Source organism: Tiliqua scincoides, chromosome 8 (assembly GCF_035046505.1).
Source record: "Tiliqua scincoides isolate rTilSci1 chromosome 8, rTilSci1.hap2, whole genome shotgun sequence".
NCBI lineage: Eukaryota > Metazoa > Chordata > Lepidosauria > Squamata > Scincidae > Tiliqua > Tiliqua scincoides.
In genome coordinates this window covers 43,624,985-43,652,189 of record NC_089828.1, presented here as the reverse complement: position 1 = coordinate 43,652,189, position 27,205 = coordinate 43,624,985, and the positions used below count along the sequence as shown (strand labels likewise).

Genomic DNA, 27,205 nt, shown 5'->3' with positions numbered 1-27,205 from the left:
CTCACGGAGGAGGTCAAACAGTCGCCCTCATGCTGAGAGCAGTTGCGTCGGGCCAGTGTGGGCTCCAACAAATCTCCGGAGGGCCAGAGGCTCATTGGAGACTGGGGACTCCCTGAGGGCCGCATTGAGAGGCCTTAAGGGCTGCAAGTGGCCCCAGGGCCGGGGTTTGGGCACCCCTGCTCTACAACACAAAGACCCAGCTCTTGCTGCTCATGCTTTAGTTCATGCTTTTGAAGCTTCTAGACTGGATCGTCATATGCTGTGTGTGGGGTTGCCCTTGAAGACAGTTCAGAAACTTCAGCTATTGCCTGACTGCTAACAGCCATGAGCTGGCCTTATTATACCTACCTACATTGGCCGGCAGGTCATTTCATACAAGCTTCTGGTTTTGACCCACCAATACAGGAAACATCTCTTTCGCATTACAACTCCCACCCCCAATTAAGATCTACCAATGAGGCCTTGCTGAAAATGCCAATTGATATGGAGACCAGCTTGATAGGGCCTTTTCATGTTGCAGCTCCAGAATGCTAGAATTCTCCTTCCTCAGGAGACTTGAATGGCTCCCTCCCTGTTAGCTTCCTGGAAGCAGCTGAAGACCTTCCTTGGCTGCAGTGCTTTTTTGAAACTGACAGCACAATCCTATGCATGTCTAAGTCTCACTGAGCTCAATGGACTTATTCCCAGGTAAGTGTGCATAGGACTGCCTAGGTCTGCTAGCACCTTGCGGATCCGCCCTGCCATTTGCCAGTTTTGATGCTATTGTACTTTTTTGCACTTTGATTTGCAATGATCAAAACCCAAAAGTATAATTCAAGTAAAACTGGAAAACAAGAACGTGTTTTATATGGGATATGACTTTGAAAATTTATCCTGAAAAGCAGCATGAAAATGTCATCAACCGAATAAAATCTGAGTTTTCCTGTATCATTTCACTGCCGCAGTTGCAGAGGGGACTCCTTCTCATGGAAACCCTGCTCCTTGCCATAAAATGAGTCTTCCACATGACATCAGAACAAGGCTCAAGGGCTTAGTCAGCAGGCAGATTCCTACCTGTTTGCTTGACTGTGTACGGCAGGCCATCACTTTTCAGAATCGGGTTTTATGTTGCTGAGAAGCCCTGCGGGTGATGCGCTTACAAGAAATTGCCATTAAAATGCTCTTGACTGCGTCTTGTACCAACATTTTGTCTGCTTCCTTGCAAGCTGAAAAGGATGCCAAGTCTTTGAAGCAGTTGCGCACAGCAGACCTGAACCTACTTCCAAATACAGAAGGGGTGGGCTGCAGCTCCAAACTGCACAGTGTATTTCCCAAACATGAAAAGGACAACTAAAATGGGGACAAGCACGGAATTTGCTTCTGTGAAAAGCCCTCAAACTTTGCGCCCCCCCCCCCAAACCAGTGCAGTGCCACTGCACTTAATATTTCATAACTCTGGGCTTTGTACAGAAATGTATCAGATCGATGCTCCTGAGTTCTTCCAAGGCCTTTTGAGCCCACAGTTCATCATTATTTTTAATTCTGTGTGTGTGCAATCCTCAGTTAGCAAAGTGAGGCCCAGTCTACAAAGATGTCAGTCATAATAAATCTGTTTGGTTTCTAAGGCACCTCTACAGCAACTCTGTTACAACAGCCTAACAACAAACCCCCCTCCACCTCCCAAAATGTGGTACCTGAGATACTACAGAACTCACTGGGGCACAGCTTAGAGCAGTCTGCTGCCCACAAGGGCTGAGTAGCACACAAAAACAAACCTTGTCACCTCTAAAGTGCCATGGTCCCTTTTGCCATGATGGAATGAAGAATTTTATGCATCCTGGTCCCTTGGCCCACATACAATGCAGAAAGTGATCCAAAGTTCTCCTGAGAGTGCTCACCTTAGTTCACAGCCACCATTGCTGCCCCTTCTATATAATTTTTGTTCCCCCCGCCTAGCCCATCAATTTGGGCAGGGCAACCCTTACCGTTACCCTGTTTTAGGGCACAGCTCAGAACCTGGCAAATTTCAAAAATCTGGAAGGCACTGATTTACTTACGGAAAAACTTAGAAGCTTTTGCTACTGCAGATAATGTTATGGGGTTGAAAGTGTGATGACAACAACGCTAAAACTAGTCCAGGAGGGGCAGGGAAGAGCCATATCAGAAGGCAGCCAAATCCATAGTCTTTTTTGAAGTGGGGAATGAAGGGATTTATAAACAGGAATTTCACTTTTAGGAATAAGTATTTCCAAATTATTTTAATGCTTCAGATTACAGGTATAACCTAATTATGCACGGATTTTTCACCTGTGGTTTTATCCCAATGCGATGAGAAGGGCCCTTTAAATGAATGGAAAAAAGTGTTTAACAATACCCTCATTAATGCCAGAGAGGATAGCCAGCTGACAATCCATCAATCATTCTCTCTCCAGGCACTTAGAATAGCTTCACTCCAAGCAAGCGACCCCTCCCTTCCCCCTGAGCACATAAAAGAAAAATAATCACTTTGCATTCTTTCCCAGGGCTGTGTTCTGGGTAAAGGGAGGGGTTGCTTGCTAGGAGTAAAACCTTTCTAAACTCCTGGAGAGAGACTGATGGATTATCTGCCTAATGCCTCTGCCTAATGATTACGGGGCTGGGGCACCTTCCTTATGAGGAAAGGCTACGGCGTTTGGGCCTCTTCAGCCTAGAAAAGAGACGCTTGAGGGGGGACATGATTGAGACATACAAAATTATGCAGGGGATGGACAGAGTGGATAGGGAGATGCTCTTTACACTCTCACATAATACCAGAACCAGGGGACATCCACTAAAATTGAGTGTTGGGCGGGTTAGGACAGACAAAAGAAAATATTTCTTTACTCAGCGCGTGGTCGGTCTGTGGAACTCCTTGCCACAGGATGTGGTGCTGGTGTCTAGCCTAGACGCCTTTAAAAGGGGATTGGACGAGTTTCTGGAGGAAAAATCCATTATGGGGTACAAGCCATGATGTGTATGCGCAACCTCCTGATTTTAGGAATGGGTTAAGTCAGAATGCCAGATGTAGGGGAGAGCACCAGGATGACGTCTCTTGTTATCTGGTGTGCTCCCTGGGGCATTTGGTGGGCCGCTGTGAGATACAGGAAGCTGTTCTTATGTTCTTATGTCTTACATCACAAAGGTCAGCAAGGCAGTTTGTACATCGCCTAGCAAAGGGACATTGTTTTTTTTAAATGGATTTGCTTTAATGCAATTTTTGCCATCCATGTGAGTTCAAGAACAAGAACCCTTGCAAATAAGGAACTCAACCTGTATAGTTTTGCATCTTTTACATTCATGAAAATGACATGTACACAGAGCGGGGATGACAAATGATTGAAACATGCAGATGAAGTGCCTTAAGCTCAAGCACATATGAGCTTCCTTTTCTCTGTGCAAACCATACTGGGAGCTAATTAATGGTAAATATCTCTAGGAAACGGCTAGTAACCCTGAATGTTTTAAATGGAACCTCCATGACCAGCAACAGCTTACCTCTGGATACCATATTCTATAAGGTAAGATCAAGGAAACATGATTGTTTCCATGCTCTGCCAGTGGGCTCCCCATTGGGGTGCCCAGACAGCCACTGTGGAAAACAAGATGCCAGACAAGACAAACCTTTAGGGTCTGATCTGGCAGGGCTCCACTCATACCCTTATGAAGCTGCCTGAAGCACATGATCTCTGTTCAGGGCAAATGCTAAAGAATGGCTGAGCTGCTAGAAGACAACCCAGCAAGAAGTCTTGAACTCTTGCCCACTTAGCTCGCTTGGCTAAGAAGAGTCTCTCTTTTCCGGCAAGTCTGCAGAGTTCATCCCCCCTGCTTCTGAGCCAGACTCTTCCCAGTCAGCTCCTTTGCAGGCAGAGAAAGCTACTGGCATTGCTGCTTACAGGATAGCTCCTCCTTTTACGCACGTCCAGATCTCAGTTGTGATGTTGGAAGCCCAGCAAAATGGCTAATCCTTGCCAGCAATGCAGGCAGTTTAATGTGCCCACAAAGGTTGGCTTTTCTCCAAGTTTGGCTGGAGTACCTTCTCAGCTGGGTTTTCTGGGAGAAGCATTTCCGCATTATCCACGTGGGCTTCTTGAGGCAGTTTCTTGACCCAGATCTTACAGGCTGGTGCAGGGCTGCTAAAGAATCAGTCTATGTTTGCTGACTGCCCTCAAAAAATAGGTGGCCTCAACACACACTAGACACAGAGTGTCTGAGCTGAGCCGAGAGTGTTACAATAGCATTCAGCCCCTTCCCCCCACATCCTTGGAATGGACAATTTGGGATCTCAGAAAAGGCAACACGCCTGCACTTATCACTCCTGTCCTTGTCAGTGCTGGCCTCTGCCCACATCCAAAGTTGATCACACACACCTCTTGGGAGTTATTCAACAGAAAAAAATAGAGGTCCCTCTGCCTACACACACCACACTTCATGGGGTCTCTTTACCTAACTTTCTAAGGTGGGCAGCCAAGGCAGAGTTCAAGTGAGTATGGATGTGTCCCTGAAGAGTTATAGGTGCCTGGCCTGTGTGGTGATGGAATCTGGCCTAGATGCCTTTAAAAGGAGATTGGACAAGTTTCTGGAGGAAAAATCCATTATGGGTTACAAGCCATGATGTGTATGTGCAACCTCCTGATTTTAGAAATGGGCTATGTCAGAATGCCAATGCAAGGGAGGGCACCAGGATGAGGTCTCTTGTTATCTGGTGTGCTCCCTGGGGCATTTGGTGGGCCGCTGTGAGATCCAGGAAGCTGGACTAGATGGGCCTATGGCCTGATCCAGTGGGGCTGTTCTTATGTTAACAAGTCCAGTTCCTAGGGGTGGTATGGTCTGGGGCTGTGAGGCATATTCTGGAAAGGGTGTTAAATCTTCTTTGAAGCAGGAGGCTCAGAAGATAATAGTGTTGATGGGTTTCTGGAGACAACACATCCCACACCTTGCCCAGATACTGCGACCTATCTATAATATAACTAGGAAAAAGGCGCAGTTTGAATGGGGAGAACAGCAGCAAGTTGCTTTGACTGCTGCTAAGGCTGCAGTGGCAGCTGCAATGTCACTGGGCCCATTTGTGAAGGGACTTCCCTTTGAGCAGCAGGTGTCTGCTATCAGGAAGTGGCCATATGGAGCTTGTGGCAGAAGGGACAAACAGGGAAGAAGGTGCAGTTGGGTTTCTGGTTAAAGAAACTACCCATGGCAGCAAAGAGATACAGGTGCTGGGAGATGTTGTAGACCCAGATTACCAAGGAGAACTGAAAGTTATCCTCTACAATGGGAGCAAGGACAATTTCACACGTCAGGCTGGGCAGCGGATTGCACAGTTGATCTGTGAGAAGTGCAGTATGGCAGTCATCCAGGGAGTGGATTGCCCAGGGAAGCCCACTGTTAGAGGAGATCAGGGGTTTGGCTCTACAGATCAGGAGATGTGTAGTGGCCAGAAGGTTTGGGTAGTGTATCCCCATCAGCCAGATCGAACTGGGGAGATCATCAGTCAGGGACCAGGAGCTACATACTGGGTAGCAGTAACAGGCAAGGACTCTCCTGTGTGCCTTGACAAAGGGAAATTAAAGTGAAGGGAATGAAATTATGCAGGTGATGCTCCACTTGTGAGTTTGTTTGCAGGACTGAAAGGAAATCATCTGTGGAAGAACAGTGACGGACCAAATCAAGAGGAATCACTGGAACACCAAGGGGTGGATTGTAATGGAAGATCAGAAGATCATCAAGTGGATGATGTGGTGTTGACAGCTATTCCATGTTTTGACAGCTGTTGACAGCTCTGGGAAGGGCAGGGCTGACTCCACAGCTGTAATCAATCAAGGCCAATGGAGACTCTGATGGACACCTCAGCTTCATTTGACCTTGCTGGGACTTTGAATGGACAAAGACTGAAGAGATGGCTCACCTGAGCCTAATTTGGACTAACAAGGGGCTAACAAGGTAGCTCACAGGTGAGCTGCATTTTGGATTATGAGACATCCAAGGATAAAAGGCAGCTTCAGAATGAGACAGAGCTACCCTGACGCAGAGGGAAATGCTACCTGACCCATACCTATGGGAGAAGGGGACTGCCAGGACTCTGCTGGAGGACACAGAAGAGATGACTGCTAAGACTCTGCTGGAGAGGACACTGCTGGAGAGGAGGGACTCTGCTTCAGAAGACTGGACTGTGCTTTGGAGACTGGAGTGGACTTGGACTGGAGGCTTTGCACCTTTACCCACTGAGTTAAGTGGAGTTTTGGGGAGGGAAAGCCTCTGGACAAGAGGACTTGCAGGAGTGTATGTGTTTGTAGCAATAAATTCTTGTTAATTGCTCAACTGATAAGGAGTTCTGGTCATTTCTTTGCACACCACAGCTGTTCTTGGAAAAGGAGGGTGTTAATTAGCTGAAAGGATCCTACCCATCCCCTGGTCCCACCCATCTCCCTGGGCTGGTCCACCCACCTAGGTCCTGGGTAGGTCAGCATGAACTTACCTGGCTGTGTCAGTGTCCTTGCACAGGCCCAGCCGACTCATAAGGAGGCACAAGCATGCCTTGCAGCACATTTGCAACACACCTGGGATGGTGCAAGGGACTTGCACCAGTCCAACAAGCACCAGGTATTGTGCTCTCAAAGTGTTTCCAACAGTCTATCATTACTACCATTGTAATACAAAAAACATAAAGCAGAAGAATAACACCACCTCAGTAAGAACCACCAGTTCAGGTTAAAAGCAGTTTAAAAAGATGTATTTTTAAAAAGCAGTGAAGGCACTACTGCAAGGAAGCCAAATGTGCTTCCCATTTGACTAACAGCAATAAAATGCAACAGAAGCCAGATCTTCACTAGGCAGCTGAATGGCATAGAACAGGTACCCAGGAGCAGCGCAGGGGGGGGGGGGAGGATGGACTTAGCCAGTGACATGCAGTGAGGTCCAAGGCTGGGGAGGCAAAGCATGTGAAGTTCCTGGGTGACATCACTCTGCAAGGCATTCTGCAGGCTACCCAGAAGCCCCAGCACCTGTGCAATCACAGAAGAGGCTGAACTCTCTCTGCCATAGCTCAGTCTTTTGGAGAGCCTCTGAGATACTAGAGCTCGAGGCGGTGACAGCTCAGCCCCCCCCCCTGATCCTGCAACCACTCAAAAACTGGGTGGAGCACATGTGCAATCACAGGGGAGGCTGAGCTGAAAGGCTCTGCTCCCCTGACCCATGTCCCTGACTTCAGGCAGCATGCCACTGCAGAACAGGCCCATGAGAGGTATACACAATCTCCTGGTCTTAGAAGTTGGCTACCACTGAATGCCAGATGCAAGAGAGTGGCAACAGGATGCAGGTATCTTGTCTTGTATGCTCCCAACAGCATTTGGTGGGCCACTATGAAATACTGAAAACTGGACAAGATGGGCCTTTGGCCTGATTCAGCAGGGCTCTTCTTATGCATCTTCCTATGTCCTATGCCTGATCTCTGTGGTTGTGAACCACCACAACCTGAAGTTGTGGTGTCTAGAAGCAACTGTTACCCTGCACATGCCCGATCTCATCTGATCTTGGAAGCTAAGCAGGGTCAGGCCTGGTTACTACTTGGATGGGCGACTGCCTGGGAATACTGGGTGCTGTAGACTTATACCATAGTCTTTCGAGACTGAAGGTTGCCAACCATTATTTGGTATCTAGAACAGGGCCTTGGTGAGAGCTTCCTTGCTCAGCTTTGGCCCAATCCTATGGTCTCTTCCACTGTCATAACTGCAGCAGCAATACCACAGAAGGTGTGCGCACTGTGGTGGCTGTTAGGCTTTGGAACTCCCTCCTACAGGAGTTTCAGAATGCCCCCTCACTTCCTGCCTTCAAGAAGGTTTTAAAAACCAACCTGTTGCAGAGTGCTGAGGGTGAAAGTGAGTAGGAGTATTTTTCTGTTGTTTTGCGAAAATGTTTGTTTTTATATTGATTTTGTTTTATTGGTTGTAGGTTGGCTTGCACTTTAGTTGCATCTACATATTGTGACTTCATCTTGTTTAATATGTTTTTAAATTTTGAAAGCTGTCTTATGGTTATATGAAAGCCAGAACTGACATGCAATGCATAAACAAACCTTGGAAGATGGAACAGGCAGGTTTACACGGGAGGCTCTGATGAGTTGATGCATTCCTGTTCGCCACCCAGTAGCTGTGTTTTGAACCAGGTGGTCTTCAAAAGCAACGTACAGCGTATGGCAGTCTAACCTGGGCCAGACCAGACCACTTGTACCTGCAATAGCTGTTTACCCAGGGATACCCACAAGGGATGGGATTTCCATCAAGTCTTCTGGGGTGGGACACAGCATCCCAGCACTATATGCAACCAGCGCTATGTGCAAGCAGTACTATGCTTAGGAAAGCCAGCATGCCTCCCCTCCCACTCGCTGCATTAGCTGCCACGGCTGCTGCAGTTTCACTATTAAGTCAGGAGAACCAAACAGGTTGCCTTTTGGCTTACAACAGAGACAAGCCAGCCAATTCTAATATCTCAGCCTTGGAATTTGCTCCAGAGAGTCTGAGGGAGAAGGCATCACACTGAGAGCAAAGTCTCTGAAGAACAATTTGTGCTGCCTACTGTCTCATCCACCAGTCAGGCTGTCTTGAGAGGGAGATAAAAGGTACAGTGTATAGCTCGCAGGCTCCCAGAAACCTCCCTTGACTCAGCAGAGGAACAGAAAGTGCTGAGTAGTGAGTCATGTCCAAACAGGGACTATGGAAGGCTGGAAGACAGTCAGCCCACAAGCCTAGATCCCCTCTAGAGTTCCATTGCTGTACTGCAGCGGAAAAGAGAAGAGACAAGAGTTGGTTCTCCCCTCCCCTCCCGTGTTGGTCTGTCCTCCCCTATCTCAAAGATCAAACCAAGTTACCTATTTACGAAAGCAAGTTCTAAATTATGCAGGGAGGCCCGGTGGCAGCAGTTTACCTGTTGACAAAGCCCCTGCTCAGCATAGCCACTGAATATTTTTTTTAAAATTGCTATACCCATCAGAAAACATTGTCAGTATCATTTTGTGGTAACGGAGAGGAGGGCATACTCCCAACTTTTGCGCACTTCTAGAGGAAAAGGCCTTCAGGAGCAGGCACTGTCTGTGACAGGTAAACTGCACAAAATAGCCATCTGCATGGGTGCAACAGGAGGGGGGCTTCTCCACTTTGGGAAAGAGGGACTGACAGCTTTGTCTCGCTTTAAGCATGCTTCCCCCTCCCTTTGTAGTTTGAAGCCTGTGGGAGCAAAGTCACAGTGGTGCGCACTTCGGAGCAGGGATGCTGCAGGGAAATGCCACTTCCTCTGTGGCTCTGAATTGGCCCCTGCAAAAGAGCTCTGCCTGTACAAGAGTCATCAGGGCACTGTTCACAAGCACTTGGCCCCCAAGTTGTCATTCTTTGTGCAATCAAGGCACAAAAGGCCCGAGACCTTTTCGGAATGCTCAAGATTGCTCAGTGAACAGTGCTTGGTGCCCTCAGTCTGTGATGGAGGGACTGAGGCATTCCACCATGGAATGCCTAGGGGACGGCTTGCAACAAAGCGCAGCCCAGCCATTCTCCAAACTAGGCAACAGCCGGAGCTTTTTAAAGCTGGGCCCACCAAATTGAAATTCACTCCTATGCGCTTAGAGAAAACTAACCCCCTTAAACAGATACACTCCATATACTGCCCCATTGCTTTCTGCACTCTCCTTCCTGGCTGGGAGGAGGTCTAGCCAAACTTGAGGAAAGTGGTATCAGGCAGCCTCTCTGACACAAAGTACTTTGGATTCCCAAGAGTTTTCTTTCTATCCTTGATTTTCTTTTAGTGGTGCCTGGCTAGGAAATGTCTGATTTAGAAGAATCCTGAGAAGAATGAAAAGGTACTGAAGAGAGAGACGGAAGAGATGCCTGTTGAGGAGTGAGCTAGTAACAAAACCTGCTAGCTAAATCTTCCTGCTTTAAGATCCTCTGTTTCACGTGAGGGCATCCAGACGCCAATGCCCAGAGACTCTTCATAAGTGCCCTTTTGAAAAATGAATCCATGTCTGCTTGGAGGAGAACAGAAGGGTGCTATGTAAGGAGATATCCATGGGTGGGAAGAAAAAGATCAGGAGAAAGCCTTCAGTCATTAAGAAACCTGCCTTTGGGGAGAAGGATCTAAGGATGCCCACAGTCTCCGACAACTGCCACACCCAACAGGTCCTGGATGAACCAAGAGTAATAAGGGGGCATGATGTGGGAAGCCACAAACAATGTTCTGGAAACCACAAACATAAGGGGAAAGATTCCCAGACAAAAAAGCTGCTTGGCTGGGGAGGCCTTGTGCAGACTTTACAGACTGAAAGGAAGCTCAGCCTTCCGGACAAGCAAAGGCACCAGACGTGATTGCAAAGCCACGGATAAGACGGCCAGACACACCAGCTCAAGTGGGAGGCAAAAGGCAGGCAGACTTCCCCATCTTTGCTGCCTGTGCAGGATCCCTTGGGTAACCCTGTTTCAGGACATGGTGCATTTCACAGCATGGGCCCATGTCTCCCAGAGTGGCACACTGTGTGCTGCTGAAAGGCTGTTAAGGAAGGCAAGCCAAGCCATCTGAGACAGGCATGAAGCAAGCTCTCCTGGCTTTGGGGATCATTAAGCAACTGGGAGAACAATGCCATGATTGCTCAACAGTTCTGCCCTCTGCACGCGCTTTACTGAACAGGGACTTCCCCTCACACAGGGGTCAACAGGAGCCGGTCCCTCCCCAGCCAACTTGGAAAGAAGCACTTTCGCTGATGGGGGGGGGGGGCTTCCAGGATGGTTCCAGAGCAAGACAGTTGGTCACAGCAGTTTTGCAGAACGCCTCCAAGAGGGCTGTGGAATGCTGATTCCCTCATTCATGACTGCTGCAAAACCCCAAAGCGCATTTAGGCCACTACTGCTAACCGGGGGAGGGGGGGAGGCAGAGCAAGGTTCAGATTCAGTTTCTAGCACTCTGGAGTTAGAGCCTGGCACTCAAAATCCTGCTCTTGCTCATTTAGGCCATAATCCTACATGCCTTTATAGAGGAGTTAGGTCTCTCATAAGTTCAGTGGGGCTTACTTCTGAGTAGACAAGCTTAGGACTGCACTGTAAGAAGAATATAGGTGAAAGCATATAAGAAACCACATGCACTCCAGTACAGCGATATTACCACAAAGGAGGGAATGAGACAAAGCAGAGGTGTAACAAGGGCAGAGCCTGAGGGGCAGCTGCCACAGGAGCGATATCAAGGAAGGCACAATCTTTTTCCTCTCCCAGCACCGCCTCATCAACTTCTGGGTTCACCATGGCTGCTTGGCTATCTGGCTACCGCCCCAGTTCCTTCTGTGAAAGCTCCCCCTTGAAAGAAGAACAGAAGAACAGGGGGCAGCATCCAGATCACACCATGTGATGTTACTGCCCCAGGCAGTTCTGGTCATGTTCAGTTGAGAGGGCCAGAGGCTTTCAGGGGACCAGAAGGCTGCGGGCTGGAAAAAGGCTTGCTGCGGGCCACATCTGGACCCTGGGCCGGGGTTTGGAGACCCCTGCACTAAGGCACAAAGGATGCACAAGCAGGATGTAGCAGGAATGCTCTCTGGGGCTGCTACCTGCAAGGAAGGGAGATCTGTGTAATGGCCAGGACTAAGACTTTGCTTCTGGGTGCAAAAACAGAAGGTGGGTTTTCCAAGACAAAAGGTGGGTTTCTAACCACAACTTAGGACCATGTGCAATGTGATCTTTGCTTAACAGTGCCAATCTTACTTGCTGGCTGCGACTGCTACTATAATAAAGTTCAGAAAAAAAACAGTAACTGGACAGGGATGCAATCCCCTTCCTTTAGCCATGTTCTTCTTCCTTGGCTCTTAACCAGAAGAATGTAGCTAACCTGAGCAGTCCCAAGTTGTTCAAATCACCAAGTAGCAAAGGGGCAGAATAGACCAAAATAACTTTGAGGCACTTTAATTAGTATTCTCCTTAAATCAACACACCTTACCACTGTTGACTAGTGATATGGGTTACAAATGATGCTTCTCCTCCCACAGCTCTTGACGCAGCTGGTGCAAGAGAAGACAAGCATTCCAACTGCCCACCGCAGCTGCTGGGCCTGTAGCCAGTTCTCACAGGTGTCTCTCACTCACACACAAAGAAAAAGGGACACAGATCAAGCTGCAGGGAAACTGACAAGCCTGAGGAAAGCCTCAGCAATTTAACTCTGGGCTGAAAGTGACTAGAACAGCAGTTGTAAACCTTTTTCATCTCATGGCACAATGACAAGGCCACTAAAATTGTCAAGGCACACCATCAGGTTTTTTACAGTTAACAAGGCTCACCATGCTGCCAGTGGGGGACTCACATCCCCATTGGACCTACTAATAAATGACCTTCCCCCAAATTCCAGTGGCACACCTCTGGACAACTCTGGCACACTGGTGTGCCACAGCACAGTGGTTGAAAATGGTTGGGCTAGATCAGGGGTGTCCAAAGTTTTTGGCAGGAGGGCCACATCAGTTCTCTGACACTGTGTCGGGGGCCGGGGGAAAAAAGAATTAATTTACATTTAAAATTTGAATAAATTTACATAAGTTTACATAAATGAATATATTAAAGATGAACTTATATGAATGAATGAAGTTCTTGCAATAGCTCAAGGCCTATAAAAGGCCTTGCACAAAGCAAGGCTGGCCTTTCCTTTGCTGCTGCTACTGCATCACAGATGTGAAACAGCAAGCAGTGGAGGAAGCCCTCTTCCCACAGCTCACGAGAGAGGTCAAACAGTCACCCTCACGCTGACAGCAGTTGCATCGGGCCAGTGCAGGCTCCAACAAATCTCCGGAGGGCCAAAGGCTCATTGGAGACTGGGGGCTCCCTAAGGGCCGCATTGAGAGGCCTCGAGGGCCGCATGCGGCCCCAGGGCCGGGGTTTGGGCACCCCTGGGCTAGACAAAGAACTCTGCAGTGGTGAAACTGACTAGAATTCCCACCTACATTTCTAAGTAGGAACTGATGTCCCAATGCAAAAAGAGCCATTTCTAAGAGCATGCAACTCTTTGGGAAATATATTTACCTCTCTGCATGGCTATGAACTAACTTTGGCTCAAACTTGAGGCAACCTCTAGTTTGCGATTAAATGGCTGATCTAACTGCATAAGCGCCAGGCAGATGATGCAGGGAGATATTAGACAGGATGCCACACTGAGAAGCTCCAGTTCCCAAATTGCCTCCTTGATAAGGAAGAGCTAAGTGAATGAGCAGCAGTCCTCCAGAGGTGGTCCAGCCAGGCCAAGAGTTGAAATGGAACAATTACTCTGGTACTAGGCATTTCCTTTGTTGTTTAAGGATAGCATCTTGCTTTGAGGAGGCTTCCGTGAGTGCCACCCAACTGCAGGATGCATCACAAGTCCCACTGGCATCGCTATGCTGGTGCGGGAAAGCACTGACATAAGGGGTTAGGATTGCACCCTGAGTTAAATGAAGAAAATTTTATTATCCTGTGCTTTGGGATTTTAATTTTTTAAAAGGGGGTAGACATTTTTTTCCTTTGTATTTTTAGCTGGTGAGGCTTTCTTATCAGCTGGTGATGGTTTCTTATCAAATCGTTTTTAATCATAGTACTATTGCATTTACCTATTTTTTGTTTGCTTAACATGGCTTTGTTTTTAATTTTATTTATTACAAAGGTGCTCAAGGCCTTTTAAAAAATATTGTTCTTAGTCTAGCAAGCCACTTTAAATGCAGGCTGTGAAAAGGCAGAAGGGAAATGTTTTAAAATAAACAAACCAGGTTCGTGGAGTTCAACGATTCAACCGGATCTGTTTTAGCCAGAGCAAAAGAAGAAAAAAGAAGGGCAAATGAAGATGAGGATCTCTTCACCCAAGTTCATGGAAATTCACAGAGATAAGAGAACACCAAAATGACTCTCTCAGGCAACCGTAGCACAGTAGCATGTGCATGAATGAATTATCACAATTCAGCACTTTGAGGAATGCATAAGGGGTCCCTGAGCCCAAAGGCCAGGAAGGAGGCAAGCTCCATTCTGAGAGCATAACTAGGTGGCTATGGACAACATTCTATTGCATGTCCTTTGGTCACAGTCCGCATGTGACCACACAGGAAGTTAGGTGCCTGCAATATCCTGACTTTTGGTGAGAAAAGTGTGCATGATGCTTCGGTTTCCGGTCTGGATACACAACGGCAGCAAAATATCACCTCACTGCATGCTCCAGGTATGCAGATGGTGGGGTTCCTTGCCCACTGCAGTCAAGTGATTGTGGAAAGCTATTTTAACTCTGTCTATTAAACACAATCTACAGCAAAGGAAAGCGGTAAACAAATATTTTACACAAAAATAAAGAAGCGATCTGGTGCAAACTGCTTTAAAGAATTCTCCAAGCCTCTGTAATAACAGCTCATCAGTTCTAGCCCTTTTACAGAACGGGGCATTTAAAGAAAAGGCACTTATGAAAAAGACAGTATGAGGGCTGGATGGACAAAGAGGCCTGGTTTCAAGCTAAGCACTGAAGAGTTAAAAAATCATAGGGCTATTGTGATAGAAGCTTATGTGAGCTCCAGTCCATAAAAGCTTCTACCACAGTAGATGTGGTGACCAATGTGGTGTCACAAGACACTTTGCTGTTCTTGTTGCAACAGACAGACACCACAGCCCCTCTGGAAGATACCAAATAAGACTGGTTTTTCCCTAACCAAACAGGATATGATTCTGTCTCTGAGCATATGCAGAGAGCATTTCCTTTGTTATTGCATACGTACAGCAAGCCCCAATGAGCTGGAATGGGAGGGCAGAGGACCACAGATACTATACAAGACAGAGTCCCAAAACGTGGCTTACAAATTAAGCATTGTTAGAGTGCCACTGATGTACAGCAGCAAGGGGCAAAGCACGTCTGCAAGGCTGAAAGTTCAAGACTGAAAGGCAGGGCTCAAGTATCCCACTGACCGCTGAACAGAGGGGGCCACGGAACCCATGATGGGAATCTAGCTTCTCTTCTTGTCCTCAAGCACAGACACTGCCTGCCAGTTTCTCAGTACTTGCTTTGAACTGTGCTAAAAAGGTCATCCATCACGAGGTCCTCAAAATGACGATTCAACCAGTTTCTAAAAAACGGGTGCATCACATCACACAAAATCTGCTGGCACATGGAAAGCAGCCTTGTGACAGTTCTCTCACTCCCTTATGTGTGACACTCTTGTTTGCTCTGCAGCAATCAGGCCAGGAGAGAAGAGGGTGTCCACAAACAGCTCAAAATAGACTGGCCACCGAGTCCAGGAGCAGAGCCCCCTCATTCTATTCAGCCGCCCACCAGACTTGGAGCACAATCCGGAGGAAGCAAAAATACCCTCAACAGCTAATGACTGTTCTGCAATCGCCTTGCCCATCAAAAGTAATTACTGTCTGCAAAAGAGCCGGCTCTTTATTCCCACATGGGTCACAGGGTACTGTGCCAGGTTGTTTTCTTGCTAGACTTTTTCGGACTTCTCGGTAAAGGCCGATGACTGAAGCATCATGTGAGGATTTGCCAAGCCAGAAGCGCTGCCTACACTGGAGCTGGGGGCGGGAGGGGAAGAGAAAGAGAAAGGCCCGACTTGGCAAGGACAGGAAGCTGTCCTTTGTGTTGCCTTCACAGGAAGTGCAGCAAGCGGCAGTCACGCTGCCTTGGCTGGGGTTCAGGAGTTTAGCTCACTGCTTACATGGGAAGCAGCAGCTTCAAAACCAGGTCCAGATGGAAATAATAAGCAGCAGTCCAATCAAGAAAGAAGTCCTGTGCAAGGGGGATGAGAAACTGTGAGCAATTCATTTTCAAATGAACTGGTTGACCTCTCTAGAGAGGTGCTGAAGTCACCCGTGGAGGAGATGGTGGTAGTGATGCGGATTTTTCTCCTGAGCTGTGTGATCCAAAGATAAGACATCTTGTCACTCTCTCTCAGGTCTTTGTCTGGGGACAATTACAATACTAGTTTTCCCCAAGGGCAGGGTTGACTTTAAGCCAATGAGACCAATTGCTGGGCTCTGCACAATCAGCAGATCAACAATTAGTAGAAATTCTTTTCCTACAGTAAATTCTGTCACCCAGCTATCTGTTATCAATAAATTCACAGGAGTAGAGGCAGTTAAGGTTTGTTTGTAGACTTTATACCCTGCCTTTCCCTTGCAAAGCAAATCCCCAAGACTGCTTACAAAGTGTCCACAAAACACAACAAAACTCTCAGGCCAGTGCTGTGGAACTCCTTGGCACAGGATGTGGTGATGGCGTCTTGCCTAGATGCCTTTAAAAAGGGACTGGACAGATTTACAGAGGAAATGTCCATTGCAGGTTACAAGCCTTGATGGGTATGTGCCACCTCCTGGTTTTAGAGATAGGCTACCTCCGCTAGGTGCAAGGGAATGCTATGTGCAAGGAAGTGGCACCAGAATGCAGGTTTATTGTTGTCTTGTGTGCTCCCTGAGAATCTGGTGCACCACTGTGAAAAACAGGAAGCTGGACTAGATGGGCCTTTGGTCGGATCCAGTTGTGCTCTTCTTATGTTCTTATGGGAGTTAGTGCTAGAGGTTCCATCTGGCCCTGGGCATCTTTTCTTCTTTCCTCTTTCAGGAAATAAAATACTACAGAAAACTTTCAAAATAAAATACACATCAAAATAAAATACACATAAAATCACATGCATCTTCTGAGGTCTCAGAAGCTATACAACTTAGGGAACTGAGAAAGTTGAATGCTCTTCTTTTTGTGGGAAAGTAAGGGGATGTTCTTCATCACTGGCTACTTGACATTTTGGGACAGAGTTCAGGAGAGTGGATGCTGCAGCTTTGATTATCAGGATGAGAGTAGGAGAAGGGAGGGAGGAAGTTATGTAAAGGACACATTTCCTACAGGTACAACAGATGACAGTTTTCTAAAAGTTGCAAGCAGGAGCCCATGAGTTCCATTTGGCCTTGTGGACCCTCAAAACAATCTCTAGCTAAAGTCTGGGTCAGAATGTCTTCTGTTGGACAGCAGTCCACCTTGATGAGCCCTTGCTCAAGCAGGTCACACACAAAGTGATTCAGTATATTCTTGCTATCCACTGATTCCAATCCTGCAGATTCACTTATCTGCTTCTATAACAGTGTAACCCACTTTGCCACGCACATGGGCTCTTGATGCCCATTCGCAGTAGCAAAAAAATTCTAAGTGGCCTATCACACAGCTTGACACAAGCTCCACCAAAGGAAGCTGCAATATTTGTAAATCTGTGTGTGACTCTGCTCCGTAAAGTATGCTCCTATATGCACTGCTCCTATATGCACTGTAGTATGGGAAATGTTCTTTACAAGAATGGTACATGAAAAGGTGTGTTTATGGTGATGGGTAGAGAAACCATATAGTGAAGAGGGTTGCAGGAACCTAACCCCATTTTTCCCATAACATCAATGCTTCAGTAACTGCGGTTTCCATTACCACAGGATCTTTCAGGAATGTAACACCTGCAGTTAACGAGAATTGATTGTATTCCACATCAATGTGATTGCCCTTTTCCAACTGTGACAATCGCATACAGTGTTGGTTGTCTTCTCTAATCTGAACTGTACTTGGTTCATCTATATACTCATGTCCTTCAATACCTGATGAAGCCAAAACACCTCTCTGCATGCTTCTGCCACCAAGATGTACTTTCAGGAGACAGCCACAGCACTCTGCTCATCCAACTAGTTGGCCCACTGCCATGTAGAAACAAATGTCCACTGGTTGATTTGTGGTTAGAGTGGTCTCCAGCCCAATCTGCATCAGGGTGGCCCACTAATCTTGGGTTGTCACTAACTAGCAGCCTCAGTATAAAGTCCAGAGTACATTTCAGGTTATCTGCCTACTCCCTTAATTGCAGTCCAGTCTCTCTTTGTGGATGAACTGGTTTTTCTGCCTATAGCAGCGGCAATGTCTGGTCAGGTGCAGCAGCTTTCCTATCACTGCTCTACACTAGCTATTTTTTTTGGCAATAGTCCACTTTATTTTGTTTTGGAAAGTCAGTTTCCATTAGGGTGGCTACTAGGTTGGCATCTTTTGAGTCCTAGAGACTCCACTTTTGCCTTTGGATGAGAAGGTAACTTCCATCTTCTCCTTCTTTTAATTTGGGTGCCTAAGCAGTAGCTGACATTTTCCAGTTCTTTCACTCCCACTTCCAGATTCAGGTGGTGCACAATGCCGTTACAGTCCTGATCTCTTTCATAGCATATGATCAAACCATCAACATATCCTAAAGGTAAGTCCATTTTCCACCAAGGTGTCTTATGTACAGTGGACCTTCAGTATCCGCAGGGATCTCCTTCCAGGACCCCCCACGTATACTACATTCCAAATATACCAAACACTGCAGTGTGACACTACAATTACTTACCTGGGGACCATGTGCAGCCTCCAGGCCTCCTCAGAAGGCGCTGCCCCCTGCACCTCAGAACACCTCCCGGGCACAACTGGAAGTTGCCAGCATGAGCTGGAGGTGCCTTCCAGTCACATCTGGGAGGCCTTCTGAGGCCCTCCAGCCATGGGCTCAGCATCCACAGATACTGAGTTCACGGATAAGAAGGGCCTATTGTACAAACATTCGTCTGGCTCACTTGAGTGAATCCTTGATGGGTCAGCATCTGGTCAACCTTCTTTTTCCAGGCTCTGGTTACCAGGTTTAGGCCATGCAGCCCCTTCTAAAGTTTACACACAAGATGCATCTTTTTGCTGTTTCTGAAGGCTGTTCCAGGCAGAGCTCTTCTGCTAACTTGCTGTGAAGAAAAGCGGTTTTGATGTCTAGGTGCTTGTCAGTTACACTGAAAAGCATTCACATGCTGATGTATTTCACCACTGGGGCAAAGGTTTCATCATCATCCTCCACAAATTTCTGTGTGCAGCCTTGTACTGCAGCATTCCACTTTCCCTTCTGCACTTTGCTTAACTTTGAACACCCATGTGTAGGCTAATGTCATCTGGGTGGCTGGCAATTTAGTTCGAGTCCATGTTTTGTCCTTGTGCAAAGCACCTGTTACTTCTTGAGCTGCACTTTCTCCACTTGCTTGCCTCAGCTGTGGGCAAGGCTTCAACTTCTTCCGTGATTCTGGTTCATGGTGTAGCGACAATCTTGCAAGGCGTGTGGTGGGTACATCTCTGTTTGGTCGGGATGAACATCTAGGGACTGGAACCGGAGCCTGGTCTGCTTTCTCCACTATGTCCAGCTCTTCTGACTCAGTTTCTCCTTCTTCTCCTGCACTGCTCTCTGGTGATGAGGCTCTGGGCACGTAGTCACTGTAGGCTGGCATGTACACAAACATCTTGTCTGCGCATGTTGTCACTGTAGACCTGCATGTAAACACACACCTCATCTGCCTCTGGAAAGTCATCAATGATGGTGCTTGTCAGCATTCTTGGGATCACTAAAATACAATCCACTGCTAATTGCTACCTTTCCAGTATGCCATTTTGTTCTGGTGTTTATGGAACAGTATGCTTGTGTGTTATGCCCTGCTCTTCTAAGAATGATTTTATGTTGTGTGAGACATACTCACCTGCGCTATTGGTTGAGGCTTCCTCCCAAATTTGTTGCTGACAGCTGCACATTTATTTCTTACTCATTTCATGAGTCTCGCTCTTTCCCTTTAATAGGAAGATCAGGCAGAACTTGCAGTGGTGTCACTAAGGTGCAGGAGGCCAGCGCGTCACCCCCATGATGGACCTCCTTGCATGCAGTGGGCGAGGCAACACCCTGGGCAGCGGATGTGGTGATGTACCACTGCCCTGCCTCACTGGTTTTTAGGGTATAACTTTTGATAGAAAAGAGATATTTCAATGAGGTTTGTTGAATTGCATTCTGCATGGAATTACGCATCGAATGATATATAACGTGATGGTATTATTCAATACTAAGATTTTAAACATTTTGGCCAGTAGTGGTGTCACCCCCCTGTGTGCGTCACTTTGTGGGGCCCACACACTCCTAGTGACCCCACTGAGTACTTGGAATAGTAATTTATGGAAATCATTTTTGAAGTATTTATTCTCTACTTGGATTGTCCCACACAGGTCACTGTGCTCTAGCTCTAGCAGTTGGCTAGTTGTTGTTTGCAGTCTCGGAAGACTATGGTATTGCGCTCTGAATGGTGGTTCTGGAACAGTGTCCTCTCCAGTGCGCGAAGCCTGGGTAAAGTAGATATGAAGGATAGACTGTTTCCCATGCAGCAAATCCCCCCTCTCCACGTCGCTGAAATGGTCCAATGGAAAGGCAGAGGCCAATACGGTTGGTTCCAGCGGCGTCGCAGGAGTTGCCAGAACGTGATTGTGTTCAGCCATGAACTGCCTCAGGGACTCCTGCTCCGGATTTTGCCTCGAGGTTGACTCCTGAAGCCTTTTCCATAAGTGGATGTAGCCAGAAGGCAGTGGAGGTTTGGGATCAGAGTTTTCCTTCTCTCAGATGAACTGCCTTCCCAGGCTAAGGAGTCCCATCTACCCGGTGGCTGTTTAGTCGCCTCTTACGACAAGTATAGCCAAACAGAGGGCCTATTCTTATCCCCAGCCCCCAGGGGAAGTTGGCTAGTACACCTGTCATTTCATTATAGGAAGGAGAATCTGACATTCTTTGCTTAGATGCAGCTTACTCACCTGTTCGTGTATTTTTTGCAGGGCTTTAGACTTCAGACCCCCAAGATTCCAACATGGTGCTGGTATCTCTGTGGCCAAATTTTCTGGGCCATCGGTCAAGTCACTCATTGTTGCTGCCCCCTCACCGGAACCTGGTGAGTTTGGCTTGTTTACCTGCTAAATCTAATTTCATCTAAACACTTTTGATGCTCAAATGCTTGTGCAATTAATCCATTGTCTTTAGTTATGGTGCATTTCCCACTGTGGCAACTAATTGTGTGTCTTTCTTTGTCTAATGCAGACATACTAATCATATTGCCATCAAGACCTGGTGTATGCAGCCCATTATTTGCTGTGACATCAAAACGTTGTCCATTCGTGATGCATGTTAACTTTCCACAACCTTTGCCATATATTTCCACACTGGCACCATTTGCTGCAAGAACATTTCTAATTGCATTTTTGTCTGATTCTGGAAAAAAAAAAAAAAGACTTTTACCTCAACAGCCATGGCTTGTACAACCAGAATCAATGATTCACTTTCCATTTTTTGAATTTGGCTCACTCATCTCCCACACTCTTGGTTCTTTTAGCTTAAAAGTACACACTCTGCCTTCATGAGTCGTTCCTGTAAAATCCTGTAGGCCTTGGCCTTCTCTGGTTCCTTTATTTGGTTTGCTGAGAGTTGCCTGTGGCTGATCTGCGTTCCTTTCTCAAGTGGCCTCTGGCTCCACATGTACAGCAGGTCAGTTCCTGTCTTTTGTGATATAGTAATTACTGGCTGCTTTCTGGCTGTGAAACTGAACTGGAGCTCTGTGACTTTCCTTTTCCTGTCCATTCTGTTTGTAAACTAGACATCACTTCTCTATAAGTATTTCTCTGAATTGAATGTTGATTCGCACAACAAGCCAAGCAGAAAGCCAATCTTTAGATCAGGGTTGTCAAACTCATTTCATATAGAGAGCCAAACAGCATTCATGATGCCAGCTGAAGGCTGAAAGTGATGTCGTTAGGCAGGATGTTATGTCATCGAACAGGTCATGACCAAAAATAAGCACTTTTTCTCACTTGGGAACTCATTAGCTGCAAATGACAGAAGAGAAAATATACACATCTTGATCATATTCAAGGTATGGAAGAGTTCAATTTTCAAGTGTGCTGCCCTTTCAGCAGTAACACCTCAGCATGGCTCAGCAGCTGAGGGCCTGAGGGTCGGATAAAAAGCTTCCACGGGCCACATCCGGCCCCCGGGCCTTACGTTTGACACCCCTGCTTTAGATTGTCATCAACTGCAAAGCCAGTTAATTTTATCAAAAATCGAAGTCAGTTTTGTTAAAATGTTAAAAAGTGATCTTTTGTCCTCAGCTTCAAATTGCAGAGATCCCTAAATCAAACTGAAGCTTCCTTGATGTTGACTAGCTGTTCATCAGTAAAGGTCTTAATTATGATATTTTAAGCTTTGGCATCTGATTTATCCCATTTAGAAATCTGGTCATTCCTTGTGGCTGGCTGACTTTCAGTCAATGTGTTAATACTCCACTGTTCTGCAAAATCAGCCCTTTTCCTGTACTTCCAATCAGTGTTCACTTTAAGCTGTGCGGCTGCATGGCTGCATAGCTCAAAGATCTGTGCAGCCTAGAGTTCCTGGAAGTCACGTGATGATATATGACATCATCGCTGTGAGTGTGGAAATGCCACAGGGTAAGCCATACCCTGTGGCATATATGCCACTGCCATAAATGGCTCCATGTGCTGGCCTGAACCTAGTTAGGATTGGGCCACTAGCATTACGAAAGTGTGGGGAGTGAAGAACAAAAGACAAAAAGCAGAAGTTCCTCCAAGTAAACCAGGGTTCCTTACTGTGGTGCAATCAGCAGACAAGTCTTTTTCTGTAGTAATATTGCCTGCTATCAATACATACAAGAATAGCCTTGGGATTGGAGCAAGGGCTGTTCTAGTTTGGAATCAACACAGCAGCCAGCCACCAGATGCCTCTGGGCCCATAAGCAGGGCTTGAATACAGCAGTCTTCCCCTGTCTGCCACGCAGCAACAGGTCTTTGAGGGCTTACAGAGAACTTAAGAGGAGGCCTGCTGTATCAGGCCAAGGATCATCTAGTCCAGCTTCCTGTATCTCACAGTGGTCCACCAGATGAGGAGTACACAAGACAAGAAGATACCTGCATCCTGTTGCCACTTCCTTGCACCTGGCCTTCTGAGGTAGCCCACAACTATGCACTGTGTGAGGAAGGGCTTTCTTTTGTCCATCCTGAACCCTCCTCCCCATCAGTTTCACTGGATGACCTCTGAGATCTGGTATTAACAAAGATAGAGTCTCACACCGTGTATCATTTTATAAACCTTCCTGATGTCACCCTTCCCTCTGGTTTCCTTAAATTAAGAAGTCTCAGAGGCTGTAGCATTTCTTCTAGAGAAGGAGCTCTAGGCCCATGAACATTTTGATGGCCCTTTCTGCACCTTTCCCAGTACAATTAATACCCTTTCTGCAACACTCACATTGTCTAGCTCCAGTTGAGCCTGACTTTAAAAAATGCCCAAGATCAGCGTCATCTCCCCCAAAGAATCTTAAACTCTGTTTCAAGGAAGCAAAGTTCCATGTTCTGGAACTCAGCCTGTGTTTCATTGCCACCAGTGCAAATTGTTGCAAATGATAAAGTGCTGCAGGTGGATGGTTAAGGGATGGGGGCTGCTTGTCTCACCTGTGCTCCTCCTCCCTCCTTCCACATCCCCTTTCATCTTGTCATTACACTTTGCCCCCACTTCTTCCTTCTTCCAGCCATGGAAGCCTTAAAGAACTCACAACGCAAGTGGAAATAAGCCTAGCGTGCAGGTTGCTTTAGAGCTGATCTGGGTTTAATCCAGGCAGTGCTGAGCCACAGTAATGTGCTGCTGTGCTCCCTTCAGGTCTTCTTCTAGCCTTAAAGCTGCTTGTCTTGAAGGCAAGAAGTAAGAGTGCTAGCCACACAAGCACAAGCCCCCAGGGTGGAACCACAACACAATTCCATGGGGTTAGCCTGTGGCTGCTCTCCTCCATCACTTGGGTACCTTTCCAGGGGAGCAGCCAATGGCAAGAGTGAGACTTCTGAGAGCTGAGATACAGTGAAGCTGCAGAGCACCATGAGAAATGCAAACTCAACAAGGGAAAGGACTCCTGCCCATAGGAGACCAGAGACACAGGGGGATGAGACAGACACACACACACACACCATCACAGACCTTACTGGCACTCTCAGCCTGAAACGGAACTGGTTTTCTGCTCTAACATCCAGAGCAAAGTCAATGCATGGATGAGGCTTCCACCACAGAGATGCTAAGAGATAAGTCAATGCCACTTTGCACCTAAGAAGATTCATGGCCAGAGCCATAACCAGGTGCAGAGACTAAGGGGTAACTGCCCCGCCAAGGGGAGAGTATGACTGCCTGTCAGGTTCCAGCCTAGTTATGGAGAAAGTGCTGGAGGCTTTGCACCTCTCTTCTCCTGTGGAGGCTCCCCTTCAAGGGAGCAAAGCTGCTACACTGAGTGCCCCTCTTCCGTGTTGAACTCGGAAGTGACTGCCTTGCATTGCACTGCATGGCAGTCACATTGGGTTCAACCCAGAGGAGGAGGCTGTGCTGATTCTGCGCCCCCCATTTCTTCTCCTGTGGAGAATCCCCCAAGGGAAGGAACAGGGGGTGTGAAGCTGCTGCAGTGAGTGCCCCTCCTCCAGCAATAACCCAGAACTGACATCATGTGACACTATATCATGCAACATCACTGTCCTGGTGCCAGGGCAGTGCGCTACGCCTCTGATCATGGCCTTTCAATTTTAAGCTGGAAGTCCAGGTTGTGTAGTGACATTCCAGAGCTTACCTCTCCCTAGTGCAGACTTTTTGGACACAGAACACAGTGAATGCTTTAATTTCTGGCAGGGACCCCAAGAGCTCTGTCTCTGAAATATTTTTTCCAGAGGAGCTCTTGATCACACATATGAAGGAGAAAGCACAGAAGCAACAACAGCGATAGGTGAAAAAAATATAGTAATATTAAGGTATAGCCAAATATAATACATACCTTTTCTTCTGCTGTTCTGGGACAGTTATCTGAAAGAAAAAGAAAAGAAAGACTATTTTTGTGAATGGAATAACCTCTCACAGAATCCATTGTTTTGACTATACACACAGCCTCAACCATCAGAGATGACAAATACTGACACAATCAATGCCGGCGTTTGGGATGACAGAAGTAGACTGCTCCTGAACATGGAGGGAGCTTCAATTCTCCCCTCTTACAGAAGCAGAATTTAGATCAAGGAGCAGGATAGAAGTGGAGTCTCAAACATTCTCATCCACAGCCACTGCCTGCCATCTCAGCTTAGCCCCAAACTAAGCACTGGTGCAATGGAGGTCCCAAGAAGTCAAATTCATGGCAAAGAGCCTGGGACTACTGAATATTAAAATAATTAGCACTGATTCCATTGTTCTCAAAGTGATTCATGTACACAGTCTTGCTGTCCAAACAGCAACTATGAAAACAGGTGTGCAAAACAAGAGTCCATAACTATGCGCTGGGATAGTGAGGGCCTAGTACTGCCATTGCTGCCCACCATCACCTGATAAACCAGCCAGGGCCTATTGAGGAGGCTTACCAGGAGACAGTGGAGAACAGATGGCAGCAGCAGGTGTAACTCCTCCTTGGCACCACCACCACTTGAACTATAATAGCTGCCACTCATTCATTGCCCGGTTAGCATTGCCAGTCAGGCATCATTTCCCAGATGGATACTAAAGAGGAACAGGCAGAGAACAGTTAAAAGTCCTCTGCTGGTGCCCCTGACATTGAGGATGGTGGTATGGTGGAAGAGGCGTAATTAGGGTGGAGCCTGAGGGCCACCTGTCCTGGACGATAAGCCAAGGGGGGCACATGACTGCACCTCTGGCTCTGCTCTAGTTATGCAAGGCAGTCACTTCCGGATTCTCCCTGGAGGAGGTGGCAATGGCGGCTTCGCATTCCCTCTTCCTTCTCCTGTGGAGGCTCCCCTTAAAGGCACAAAGTTGCCACAGCGAGTGCCCCCTCCAACGGAGAGAATCCAGAAGTGACATCTGTGTCCCAGGCGCTGGGGCAGTACATTACGCCTCTGCATAGAGAGGCACACCTGTCTGCTGCATGGTGCCTGGGCACCCGGGGGGGGGGTAGCTGGCATGGGTATTCTTCAAAGCATGGGGGACATATCATTTGGGGAGGGGGCTCCTTGCAGGTCTTTTGTCATGGGGTTCCCAAAGATCAAAGATCCCCCCTCAATAATATGCTAGGCAATTCACTTCCTGCAGCATCAACAGGGGTGGCTCAAGTCCCTGGTCTCGCTCCTAGCCAAGAATCATCATAGATGCTGCACATCATGTGCCTAGGGCAGGGTTTCTCAAACTGTGGGTCGGGACCCACTTGGTGGGTCGCGACCTGAGGTCAGGTGGGTCGCGGAAAGATGCGGGTGGCCACCTTGGAAACTGGCAAATTAGGCAGTCCGGCGCCATCTTGGAAGCTGGAACTGCCTTTGCCTCAGCTTGCCTGTGTGTACTCAAAGCTCCTCCCAGGAGCAAAAGGGCGGCTTGCACAGGTGCACAGAAGTGAGTGTGGTTGCTGAGTGTCTCAGGGAGCCTTGCTGGATTATCCTGAGGTGGGCTGCAGCCTCTCCCTGCAAAAGGGGCGCTTGTTTCTTTTTTGTTTTGCTTTCTCTTTCACCCCACTTGCATCCAGCCCAGTTCTGCCCTTCCCACCCCCCTCCAGGCACTTAAACCTCAGCAGATCCCTGAAATGCGGGAGGTTTAAATAGGTTTAAATATGTGTCAAGGTTTAAATGGGTTTTTTTTCCTTATACTTTGCTATTGGAAAATGTCTGAGAAATAACCCAATAAAAGCTAATAAAACACCATGAGATACTCTCCCTTTAATACAGTGAGCAAGTGGGATGCTTGGTAGCAATGGGGGGCGTGCGGTGAAAATTGAAACAAGCTTCGGAGCTGGACTATTTTCTCTTGTCATTTGCAGTTTATGAACTACTGGGTGAGAACAGTGATGTCACTTTCTGCTTGATGATGTCACTTCTGGCCATGACATCACTTCCAGGTTGATGACATCACTTCCAGTGGGTCCCAGACAGATTGTCATTCTGCAAAGTGGGTCCTGGTCTAAAAGTTGTGAGAACCACCGGCCTAGGGTGCTCTGCATACAGACTGTCATGCTGCGTTCCTTACAATGACCCTTTTAGGTTGACCAGAATAGTCATCCTTAAATTGCATTGGGGAGGGTGCTGGGAACAAGGGACTTGCTGAGGCCAGCTACCACTGAGTTGCAACACAATCCTATATATGCTTACTCAGAAGTAAGTTTCACCATGTTCAATTGGGCTTACTCCCAGGTAATTGTGTATAGGATTGCAGCCTTAATAGCTGAGATGCTGTTTGAGCTGGGAAATGCCCAATTCGGAACAGAATCTTTCTGGCAGTCTGATTTTTTTTTGGGGGGGTGCAATTGGCCAATACACCCAATGAGAACAAAGAAATTATGACCCAAAAAGGCTTGCAATAGCTGAGCCAAGGCTGAGATAAGATGATCCGGGGCAGGAAGGCACATGACAGGAG

The 27,205-nt window shown here is 47.3% G+C and overlaps 1 protein-coding gene across 3 annotated transcripts in view; it reads right to left on the bottom strand.

The window, feature by feature from the left end:
- The window catches only part of GNG7 (G protein subunit gamma 7), a 148,527-nt gene that overhangs the window by 28,469 nt on the left and 92,853 nt on the right, over positions 1 to 27,205 (bottom strand). For all 3 annotated transcript variants that reach the window (XM_066635868.1, XM_066635867.1, XM_066635869.1), the window contains exon 3: positions 24,642 to 24,670. The gene's annotated coding sequence lies outside the window, so the exon portion shown is untranslated. The remainder of the gene's footprint in view (positions 1 to 24,641; positions 24,671 to 27,205) is intronic.